This window comes from Lampetra fluviatilis, chromosome 2, assembly GCF_964198595.1.
Source record: "Lampetra fluviatilis chromosome 2, kcLamFluv1.1, whole genome shotgun sequence".
Taxonomy (NCBI): Eukaryota; Metazoa; Chordata; class Hyperoartia; order Petromyzontiformes; family Petromyzontidae; genus Lampetra; species Lampetra fluviatilis.
In genome coordinates, this window is record NC_136276.1 from 10,452,302 (window position 1) to 10,464,833 (window position 12,532).

The following is a 12,532-nucleotide window of genomic DNA, read 5'->3' on the forward strand; positions in this document are numbered from 1 at the left end:
ATACATTAAACAATGCTGTCGGGATCCCAGTAATTAAGACCGTTAGCAAAATCTACCACAATTCCTTTTGGTTATCATATATTAGGGCTGACTAGACTTCTGTTTGTTTACGTCTTGGTCTCAACCTTGGGCTGGACACATATATTCAATCGTCATCACCCAACTTTATGAAGAATAAGAATTTCCGTATGACAGGTCCCTCCAATAAAATTCCAAAAGCACCTTCACTAACATTGCCTTCCTTAATGATGGGTACTATGGTGACAGGTCTAAAGATTATAATACATCAACAGTGACTGACAGTGGGTTGGTTTTGATTATTGCTCTTTACGTAAAGGTGCAGCCCTGCAATTGATTGCTCACGACACTGCTGGAAGTAGGGTCTCTATTCGAGGGAGCTCTCGTAAGTCCTTCTGGAGGGTATTTGGCCTACTCTTTCATTGTGTACAAACATCCTAGAAGAGGTGGGAGTACCCACCCGCTTACCCTCACGATACACAGCCTGCCGAAGGACGAATTATGGTACACACGTACTGCTAGGTTCGACAAGAGGCAGAGGGATTTGGGAAACGTACTGTAATACAAAAGTAATTCGACTTTACTCGAAAAGAAACGTCAAAGTATGCATAACTTTACTGGTGTTAAACTCACATGGCATGCATGTTGGTAAAATAAAAATCGCAATTAGACATTCAATTTTCATTTCCCTTTACCAGGAAAGAGCGTATCAAGATATAGTTTTTCCTTAGCAATGATACCTGCGCAATCTATACAAGGAATAGATCGCTATTTGCTAAGTAGTTGCTAAGTTGTGGGGTTTTCTTTTTGTATTATCTGTGTATGGAACTTGATAATTGATGTGCAGCGTTGTAGGATGCAAATGCATGAATGATGTATTATACAATTGAATTATTATTTATTTTCAAATTTATAGTTTGGGTGATACTACCTTGACCAACAATACAGTTGTAGGTATTCAACTGTCCACTTTATAGCAGATGGTGTGCTTTACTCATATCCTGCAGAAATACTTAAGTGGGATCATGAATTGGACCACTGCGTGAGTAAAAACGACTCTTTTGAAAGTAAGCTCATCACTAAGCTATCTGGTCACGATCACATACCTGTCAACCCTTTATCAGTGCCTAGCTTATTACAGACCAATTCCGACTTTATTGGTTACCCTGTGCCCTTATAAATCTCAATGTTCGTCCTAAAAAGTCCCATCACATGAGAGAAACACAAATAAATAGACTTTTTTTTTGCCCGTATTGAAACGGCTGTACGCCGTATGGACCTGCACACTCAATTCCCTTACACAAGAATACGAGTAAACCGTATGAGTTCAGTTTTTCCATTTATTAGGTATAGCCCTGTGAGCCATGCGGCTCTTGACTCGGGTGCAACCGCAACAAAACAAAAACATGAACAACATCTTAAAGTGACTAAACATAACAGATATGCTACCAACGCGAAGGCAAACAATCGTTTACCTGTGTCTCCTTGATTGTGCAGCACAGCTCAACAAAGCTCCTGTATCCAGGAACAAAGAAGGAAAGTTCTAAAGTCTGAACACTATTAAGCCGGAAAACTGGAAGTTTGGACCCTATCTCTGGAAAGTTAAACACACTGACAGCATTACCTTTGTTTTGTGGTAATGTTTATTCAAAAACCTCATGCATATTAACTACAGTCTTAAATAAATAAATAACCCCACCCCTGGTTAGAGTGGAATGATAATGTGGAGTAGTAGATGAGAGGCTGAAATGTCATGACCCGAATATAAAAAAACCAACCCTAACTTTAATCATTGACGGCCTGGACATTTGGAGTGCCGTCAGATAACATAACATAACCTTTTATACATTTTCTTCTTAAAACCAAGACTGACTGATGCTTACACATTTACATTCAAGATTTGAAAAATATTTGCAGGGTAAATATGTTCATATCAAATTGTCCGTATGGGCAGTAAAGGCGTACAGATGCATTCATTCACTGATTAATTTGTATTATTAATCTCACGATACATGCATTGCATCACATAAGAATCTATGTTTTTTTCCATTTGCATTTTATGTAATGGCATCACATTATTCCAGTGGCCACTATCTGCTGCTAAATTTCAGCAACGTAAAAAATGTCATATTTTTCAATAAAATGTTTCCATGAATCGTGAGAACTCGTTGAATTGTTGTGGGTTGGGGTATATGCATATGCATATACGGTATCTTGCATATGTTTTCCATTCATTCTTATGGTCATACAGTCAAATGTGTCTAGTTTGCGTTACATTGTTATCTTCAAATTGAGTTCTACATTGTTTCATTTAATCATACCAGAGCCATATGCATTTACGTCCTCCGCTGAGCGGACAAACCGCCACTCTATTTAAATCCGCTCATGTCGCGTTGAATCTCCCACCACGCGAGCACGTCACGTAGTGGGCTCTTGTTCAGAGTGGTCCCCTACTGCAGGTAATGTTCGCTCTAATAAGGTTAGTCATTCTTAAGGGACATTTAAAGACAGTTTCGTGCTTGAAGAATACGTTTATACATGCACAGCTGTCATGTCAATCCACTGCTGGTTGATGGCCTCCTCACGTGGTGCAGGTTGCGGTAGTTATTGGACCATACTTCCCCACGCGAAAAGCAATAGAAAGTACAATACAGTACAAACGACAATTTGTATTCACTCCCTCTGCTGCTCACCACATGGCCCTGCAGTTACTCATGCCAACCTAGCATAATTCTTGGTGGTCACCCATCCAAGCACTATCCGAACTCAACCCTCCTGCTTAGCTTATGAAATCTGGACTGGAAGTAATTTACAATGCATACTTCTGTGTTTAAGACCTGTTGCCTTTCGTAAATGTAGGACAAGCACAAACCTAAACAAACACATTTCATATGTGACGTGCACAAAACCAGCAAGAAGTGTCATTTAATGATATCCATTGCTCAAGAAAGGTTCCATTTGTGTAGGTTCATAAATGCTGTGTCTGTGGTCAGAAAGCTTAAAAACTGTGTACACAGCACGCTGAGAAGAACTCGATATAAAATGTATGCTCTCACAGACGGTTGAGTGTTGGATGTCCGATGATGCATTACATTTTAGAAGCGAACATTTCATGCAACAAGCATGCATGGATTTCCTTTGTTTGACATTACTGTGAAGCACTCAATTTGTTGCTGTTTGGTTTTAGAAGTCTGTATTTGATTTATTACATATCTCCTGGAACAGTTTTTTAAATATACATGTAGTAATATATAATGGGTCACACAGGCACCGAGCGCCAGTTACTGATAATAGAGGGCAACTGGGAGTGTACTAGCCCTCTCTGCAAGCAGGGTATGCTATGTCATGGAAAGGGTCCCTAGGGGAGCATGGTTCTGGTGGCTGGCAGAGAGGGGGCATCTGAGGACGTGGCAGCCCGGTTGGCTGGCGCGGGCACGTGACAGGACAGGGTAAGGTTGTTGGCCAAAGGTGATAGAAGGGACACGTGGTGTAGGCCCAGAACCCTCTGGTGAGGTCCAGAAGGGGGCGTGGCTGAGAGCGGAGCCAGGCCACGCTGGGGGCCATAAAAGGGAGGTCCGGGGCCGCATCGGGGCTGTCTGCTGAAATGGAACCCACCGTGTTACGGCTTCTCCTCGGTCTCCGGTCTTCGTGCTCGGCATCATGGGTCAGGCAGTGTGCCGACTGACCTGACCGATTTATATAGTTACCGTGTGGTGGCTACCGGTTATGTAGTTATCCCGTTGTGGTTACTGGTTATGTAGTTACCCCGTTGTGGTCATAGAATAAACGTGTTGCTTCATGAATAAGTGTGTCTCTCAAGTGAACCCACTACATATAGATTGATTGAATTTATTCCGAGTTTTACCAATAATTATTTATGTATTTCCTATTCATATCAATGACCAATCCCATCTGTGTTACTTTGAATGGCAAACAGCTAATTGTGTGTATAGGGCAAACAATTGCATTGACAGTGTAACTTTTACTTTATTTACAATGATAATTTATTCTCCACGCAATATTTCACGGACAAATAACTGTGACTGAGTTCAGCGTTACTCGAAAAGCCAGGTGATAGAGGGGGGCCTTAAGTGTCTCTCCTGATGAGATTTAGATTGAATGCTGTGAATGTACAGTGGGACGGCGTTGCAGAAAGTGGGGTTGCCAAGGAGATACGGCGCCTGGTGGGTTGATGGTCTTGTTCTTTGATATAGAGAGGGGGTTGCGAGTCACACTGTGGAGAGTTCTTAGATGAGCTGTAGTGCGGTGGCGACAGAAGCCGATGAAAGATGCAGTTAACTACTGAAAGTAGAAGCGATGTTGTATCGGACCCTGCTGGCAATAGAGACGCCAGTGGAGGGAGCAGAGGGAGGTGAGGGAATCCAGACGAGAGTGGTAGGCTCCGCGGACGATGCGGGCGAGATGTTTTGCAACCTTTGGAGTTTGTTGCGGTGACTTGGTAAGTATTTTGCCCTCCCTTTGATGTTTCCCCTGTATTCTTTACTCTTGAAAAAAACACGCTTTTAAAATAAAGAGAACGAACAAGGACCGAGTTAAAGAAGGCGATATCTGACTGTGCTGCATGCAAGGGTGTTGGCAATGTCAGTGACGAGAAGCAAATGCAGGTCTGCGAGCACTGGACGGACATAGTCGGATCTTGCAGTACTCGTCACGACACATGCCAGAGAATGTTGTACACGCTGCAACTTGGTAATGTTTTTTTTTTTAGACGTTCCGTAGCATAGTGAGTTGCAATAATCGAGCCTAGTCAATATTATACTACACGCCACCGTGTTTGGCTTTGTCACCTTGAGCTCCAGGCCCCATCAAGCCTATGGCTCAAAACCCGAGTTAGTCCTGATCTGTTACAACCAGGTATGCCTCTTCCAGGTGCATTCCAGCTTCATTCTGTGGTTCATTCGAATAGCAAGCAAAAAAAACCCCGGGTGTGTCGGAAGTAGATTGCGCAGGTCCCTGAGGTGTTAGTTAGAACATCTGTTGTGGTTAGCTGACGAAGGATGAGGTGGAGTTGAGAGTGACGCCCAGGATCTTGATGTGGTGAAAGGGAGCGTGGACATGGTGAGATGATGTCTGATGCCGACCAGGGTGGTTTAGATTGGAAGCATTCAAGGAGATGTCGTGAGCTGATAAGCATTGCTGCCGGAGCGGTGGTGCACTCCAAGAGCCTCTCGAATCCAGAGGCATCATTGGAATCAATGGAGAAGAGTAGGGTGTCATCTGCATATATATATTTTTTTCATTTTTCATTATATGCCAGGTAACCTTTGATAGCTTGTATTCTTACGAACAACAATATAAAAATGATGGAAATGTAAAGGTTTTTTGCGTACGTCTCGGTTATCAGGCACAAAGGACACAGAATCTCATATTTTCACTATTGTATTCTATCTTTACTGGCAACAATAGTGAGCTGAGAGTGAATAGATGATTTGAAGGGGTCGGTGCGGTGGGGATTTCTACGTGGGAGTTGTATCACAGGCCTGGGAACCAATGATAAATCTAGAAAATGTCAATGGTACATCGCGAACAAGATGTGTAGGAGGGCCTGTTACCAAGACATGCTTTAGAATGTTCTCCAAGAGTCCGGTGATCAAAGGAATGACCTAAGAGCAGTTGGTGGGATCTTGTGCGGGCAGATCTTGGAGGTCGCGTGTCTACTGCGCAACAGCTACGGAATCTAACAGAGGCTGTAAAGTGTTTGGCAAAGAGGTGCAGTGGTGGCATCAGTGGCTTTGGCCACGGTGACTTCTCGATCTCGGTCGCGTGCGTGTATTCCTAGCGACACTTGGTGGCATACGCGCACGTGCGCAGTGTGTTCACGACGCCAGTGTGGTCAGGGAGCAGCATCGCCGCAGCTGCCGCTGCCGCTGCAAATCCCATATCTCGCTCGCAGCTTTGGTTGCTGTTTTGGATTCTGGAGAGCCAGCGCAGGACCCAGTTAGCCCAAGGGGAGGACGGGAGGGGCGTGGGGGGGGGAAGAAATGTGGGGAGGGTTTTGTGGGGGTGGCGCGGTGTTGAATGCTGATGGGGTTGCCGGCGGGTATTGATCTTAATCCACTGTGTGGTGGCAAATGAGTGCGGGCGTGCTGCGTGTTCTCGCTGGTGCCTGCTGCACACACCGACCGGGGGAAGCTCGCAAACTGTTCCGCACAGCGCAAGTCTCCGGGATTCTGCCCCCATATCCTTGTACGTATGCGGAGGAGCGTGCATTTCTTATGCATGCATATATTTTTTTTTTACGTGTGTGTATATGTATAAAATAACCCTTTTCCGTGATTTGTAAAAGGAGTATGTTGTGGTCGATGCGCGCGTTATCAACCACAAAAGGGAGTGAATAGTAGATGCTGCGTCATGGTTCGCACTTCAGCTGCCCGCTGTTGGACAGCACTTTGCATGCGCGGTTTCTCAGAGCTCGTTGTTACTCCCATCAGTGTTACCTCCTTGTCCGGCTCGTGATTGTGTGAACATCTATTACAGGAGGTATGCGGAGTGTAGTTATTTGGATACAAAGGGACGATTTAAGACGTGTCTTTTTCTGTGCGCACATCTTTACATTACCAAGACAGAGTATAAAAACTAGGCGGGCTCAGGTTGTATTTAATGCCATCTGCGCGTACTTTACTTGATACACCGCGAGCTTGATGCGAGCCACGTGTAGGAACCGTTACATATTCACGCAGTTGTGTCTTTTTCTCCTCTCAAGGGCAACAAATGTTCCCAATGAGTACGTGCCCACCTGCGTGAGAGTAATCTGAAAGGGACTGCTATGTGTTGAATAATGCATGCGAGTTGCACTCCGTGCCACCGTACCTGTGGGCACAGGGTCGCTTCTTTCCTGCGCGAGAGTTCCATTTGTCCACCACTGTCGTGTCATCTTTGCTTTGGTCACCGGCCTCTTGAAGAACATCACGCCGGTTGCGCACTGTCAGTGGAAAGGGGCCACGCAAATGTCAGAAGAAACACGAAGCGTTTTTGTTCAACACGTTGACCCTTGCTCCCGGTGTGCATATAAATTGTATGAAGACGTACGAACAACTGATCAAAGGGCATAACCGCACTCCACGATAGTGCAGTATATATCGGTTATCTTTTTTTAGGCAGATTAGCACGGTTCAGTTTTCAGTTTCAGTTTTCATTTATTTGGTATAGCCCTATGAGCCATTCGGCTGTTTGGCTACGTACTGTGTGAAATAAGTTCAACGTAGATATACACACACACGCACGTGTCAAGTAACTATTTTGATGGGAATTAAATAGTTTATATAAAATAACATCTTAAAACCTTTTTTCAAACTGCATTTGATCAGCGCGGTGAAGTATGGTCAAACAACCCCCCATTACTGACACGGCTTTGGGGAGGCTTTCATTCGGCCGTGGCTTGACAATGGCCTGATATCTGTCTTGTATTGTTGTCTTTAAATATTAATTCTAGCATTGTAACTACACAACATATTGTATGTTAAACAAAAATACCAGTGGTTCAATGCTCAAACAAGCATTGGCTGTAGCTCATATCCATTGATGGTTCGGAAGCAGTAAACAGAAACTCGAGAATCGTAAAGCGGGGATCAGTCTCTCCACAGGAAAACACTTGAATCCCCACTCAGTGGTGCAGACCCCGGCGGATATGTGGGTCGAGTTGACCTTGCTCAGGATTTAAACCTCGCAACCTACCAAGATAGCTATATCGTGGCCATATATTGTGTACGGTCGTGTGCGGATTATGCTATTTAACATTGACGATGCGTAACCTGACATAGACACTGATGTCCACTAACACTGACATGAACACTGTGTGAAAGAGTCACACACACACACGTTTGTCGCTGTAACAAGAGTAGAGCTTTCAAAGTGTGGCTCTTGCATTACAAGATTATGGATGTTGAGATTTGAGCACAGCACCTCGAAGTCAAGATTGTTGTCACTTTGAATAGGGTGTGCGCACTTGAACGGGAACATTTTAACACAAATTTGTTACACAACCACTGCAATCAGTAAACGAGCTGTTCGTTGTTGTTGTCGTTGTACATCAATAAGGTGCTGTATGTGTTATATTTGTTAATGTGTATTATAGTGATGCAGACACCACAAAATGGGTTTTGTCACAGATTCAAACATCAATAGTATGTATGAAAATGAAAAAATACCTTCAAATGTATTCGCTCAAATGGGTGATTAGCTCTGGCCTCATGGTCCATAGAAAAGAGGGGGTATTGTTTATGCTATTATGGTAGGACGTGAAAAAATATTTGATAATGGATTATGGGCAGCCTCTCCATGAAAAGGATTTGTTAATTAAAAATGTAAAAAAAATATTACTTATATTTTTGCAATAGCCGTGGATATATGACCACCCTGAGCAAAATTTTTGGTGACAGGTGCATACTGAGTTCCATTCTACAAGCATTGTAGTTTCTCAAATGCACAGTCGTGAAGATAAAGATGTCTACTTGTAGGTGGCCCTTCACGTCCAAATGATCTGTATATTCCAAGATTTAGCGAGATGACTATTAGCTGACGTGATATACAGTACGGTTTGTCCCTCTTTGAGAGTAATGAGATTGCAAAGCACTCATGCATCCATACAATTTGTGGTTCAAACACCTATTGTGTCTTACTCACTTAGTAATTTTATTGCACAAACTATTCTCAAAATACATTAAGCTTGGAAGGGATGATTTGAGAACACATTATGTTTTTTCCACAGAATAAAAAACAATCTATGATTTAAATGCACATAAAAAGTACAATTGATTATTTTCAAGGGAATACTTTTATGAGATGAACCCAGGTTATAAATGTGAAATTTGCATATAACTTTATTAAATGGTGAAAATAAATCAGATATTTGTACGAACGTTTTCCAGCAATTCAATAAATAGTCTGGAGCACATGGTGGAATTGTAAAATGTATTACCATTCCCGAATTCCTATATTGAAGATTGTTTAAAATGTTAACCCTGAGTGTGTATATGTAGGTATTGTGTAATTTAAGTGGGGAGCGGTGGTGAAGCGGTTAACGCGCTGCGCTACGAACCCGCCGATCCGTGTTCGATTCCTACTCACGGTGAACACCGGTGAACCGGTAATGGGTCTCTCCTAGGTCGATTTAGTCTGAAATAAGTACCTGGTGCGGTGTGTAAACATTGCCATAAGGGAGAGAAGTGCGGCCGTCCATGGTGATAGCCACCCACCCCTTCGTGTGCCATGACGCCCTTCATAGGTGCTCCTATGAAAGAAGTTAAACGTATGCATATTATTTCTTTAGAACTGCTTTTTGTATTTAGTTCGTTGTCCTTCCCCTGCACCTCCGATTACCACTATTGGCTACGTACGGTGCAAAATAAGTTCAACATGCATACATGCTCAACAGCACTTGATCCTACAGTTTGTTAAGGCTATACCGGGGATGTTTGTTGTTGTTGTGTCGTTTCTCAAGATAAGTTACATTCCCTCATTGTAATACTCTACCGAGTGAAGGCATCCTTATTTGAACATTTTTAATTGGTACATTTTTGTTCTGTCAGTATCAAATGTGTGCTTGGGCATCTGTCGTGTATAAAAAACATAAACACGACATGGTGCATGAATAAGCATGCCCTATATCGTGCATTGCGTTCCTAAATGTTTGATGCCTTGTGCGTTTGAGGTCCTCTTGCTTCCTGTTAGCACATGGGTCAGTAGGCACATTGTTTGAGTAACCATGCCTGGAGAGAGATATCTGTGATTCACACTTCAATACCTAGCACATTCTATTGCTTCCATGCTGTTTTTGTGAGTATAGCCTTTCGGAAACATTGATTTGGAATTTCATAGACTATGATATTGCGTTGAAATAAAATCCGTTTTTAGCTGAAGGCTGTACAAACATCTGGATTCATAAGGAACTTTGGTTGATATCAGTCAAACATTTTTCAATTAATCAAGACATTGTTACGACCTATTTGATCAAAAACAGGGCAATTTAAAACATGGTGCCAATTTGCATCATGTCACACTAACCCAACACTAACATTGTACTGATTGGATAAGTTTTGAATGTGTGTTTAAGTTGTAGTGTTCTTTACTCCAATTAAGGTCTTCTTTCCCAGTTCATGGAGTTATTGGTGAATCATAAATTCTGATTACATTTGCAACAAACATGAAACTAAAGGTAGCAATTTATGTTTCCTATAATTCTACAGTTGATTATAATTGTTTCAGCCCACTGCATATCTACACTGGAGGGCTTCTCTCTCCATGTTGTGTCAGCCTCGAATTAATTGAATTCTGCATTTAACAAAATGGTATTTTACAAGAGCCAAGGGAAAAAAACTCTTCATAAATAACATTAAAATTAACTGTGAAACAATCAAGGCAGCATATTTTGGAAATGTTACTTTGTAATTTTATATCAAATTAATCAATCAACATCGCGTGTATCTTTACAAGGAATTTTAAATCACTTTAAACTGTATTTGACTACAGAGATGTCTTAAACTAAATATAGCTTAGCAGCGTGTGCATCGCCGAAACTGAACGTTCTGTTTCGATTTAAAGCTTTCGTGACGGCTGCTTGTGTTGTGGCCGAAACGTCGTGAGAATTTTATTATGTTTTATTTTCATTATTTCCCTTCTACGTGACTTTACCGAAAGATCCAAGAATATGAACGTTCTGTCTTGCCTTCCATTGTTGGAGCCTCCAGTATATTCAGTAAAATACCATCATCTTTCTACCTTCATGACACAAGTGTGATGGCATTTTGATATGACGTGCAATATAGTACATGACTAAAGAATGGCATATTAAAACAATATTTGACATTCAGTGTCTCCTCTTGTTGTGTTCAAGACACGTACGACACATTGAACGGTGGTCATGATTTGCTGTTCTTTTTTTAGAATGTCTTAAGTGGGCTTTTGTACATAGTTACAAAAGCTAACATTAATTAGAAATGTTCATTTATAATCAAATAGAACAAAAATAATGCATGCAAGATAACTGTGTGTGCGATCCCTAGCTTCCCTGAAAGAGGCAATATCCTATGTCAACGTGCAATGCGCTTCGTATTTGCTCAGTCCCGGAGAATGACTCGGGGGGCGCGAGGTACCACAGACAAGTGGGAAAGGCAGCCAGGCGGTGAACCGGTACCAACAATTACCCAAGCTCTGTGGTCCCATATATATTAAGATATTTTCAGACAAATAATGAGTAATATTTTTATTTAAAGCTTTCGTGACTGCAGGGATTCATATTCTTGGTTATTTCGGTAAAGTCTTTCTGTGGATTTCACACCTGATGATGATTGCCTGTGTTGCAGTCGAAACGTCGTGAGAATTTTTCTTGTTTTATATTAATATTATTTTATTATTTCCCTTCTACGTGACTTTACCGAAAGAACCAAGAATATAAATAATGAGTATTTACATGTGGGAAGAAACCAGAGCACCTGGATAAAACTGACGTGTCCGAAGGGGCAACACTCTATCCCATACATAAGGAACAGGTGGAGTCCAAATTTTTGCTGTTCTACTTTCTCGTGACAAGCCAGGGTAGGAATTACTCTTTGGTTCTTTCGGTGAAGTCACGTAGAAAGAGAAAATAATAAATTAAATACTAGCATACGACGTTTCGATTGCAACACAAGCAATCATCATCAGGTACAAATGTAATGTAATACAACACAGATAGTTGGCTAACATGATGTTAGCCGTTTATCTGTGTTGTATTACATTATATTTCTAAGTTTAGGTTTTGTTTTCTCTTGCATTTGTACCTGATGATGATTGCTTGTGTTGCAATCGAAACGTCGTATGCTATTATTTAATTTATTGTTTTCTATTTCTACGTGACTTTACCGAAATAACCAAAGAGTAAGTTAGGGTAGAGCACCTCGACGCCCACAGGAAAGGAGTTTCACAACGTTATGCTATCTTCTTGGTTCTTTCGGTAAAGTCACGTAGAAGGGAAATAATAAAAATAAAACATAATAAAATACAATTTTCACGACGTTTCGGCCACAACGCAAGCAGCCGTCCTCAGGTGAAGAACAGTCATGTACATTCAGACGCTGTCTTTCCGACAGACCTGTTCTTCACCTGAGAGGACGGCTGCTTGCGTTGTGGCCGAAACGTCGTGAGAATTGTATTTTATTGTGTTTTATTTTTATTATTTCCCTTCTACGTGACTTTACCGAAAGAACCAAGAAGATGAATCCCTGCAGTCACGAAAGAAGCTTTAAATCGAAACATTATGCTATCCATCAACCCTCGCCTCCACATTGCCGGATTACGGGCGTGTGCCACGTGGCTATCCCGGTGTGGCGCATAGGCAGTGCGAGGTGGTGATGTCATCTTGGCAGATGCAGCCGTTGCTCCGTGATAGGTCGAGCATGGTCTGCACAGGCTGTGTGACCTTTTAATTGGGGACCACTTGCCCGCCAATCTCGTTGCACATCTCGTTTGATGACCAACTCAGAACAGGTCACAGGATTTTTTGGGTTCACTTAGGAAG

The 12,532-nt window shown here is 42.1% G+C and overlaps 1 protein-coding gene across 3 annotated transcripts in view; it reads left to right on the forward strand.

The window, feature by feature from the left end:
* Positions 1-6,048: 6,048 nt before the first annotated feature.
* The window catches only part of LOC144942254 (acid-sensing ion channel 1-like), a 201,265-nt gene continuing 194,781 nt past the window's right edge, over positions 6,049-12,532 (forward strand). For all 3 annotated transcript variants that reach the window (XM_078869027.1, XM_078869009.1, XM_078869018.1), the window contains exon 1: positions 6,049-6,225. The gene's annotated coding sequence lies outside the window, so the exon portion shown is untranslated. The remainder of the gene's footprint in view (positions 6,226-12,532) is intronic.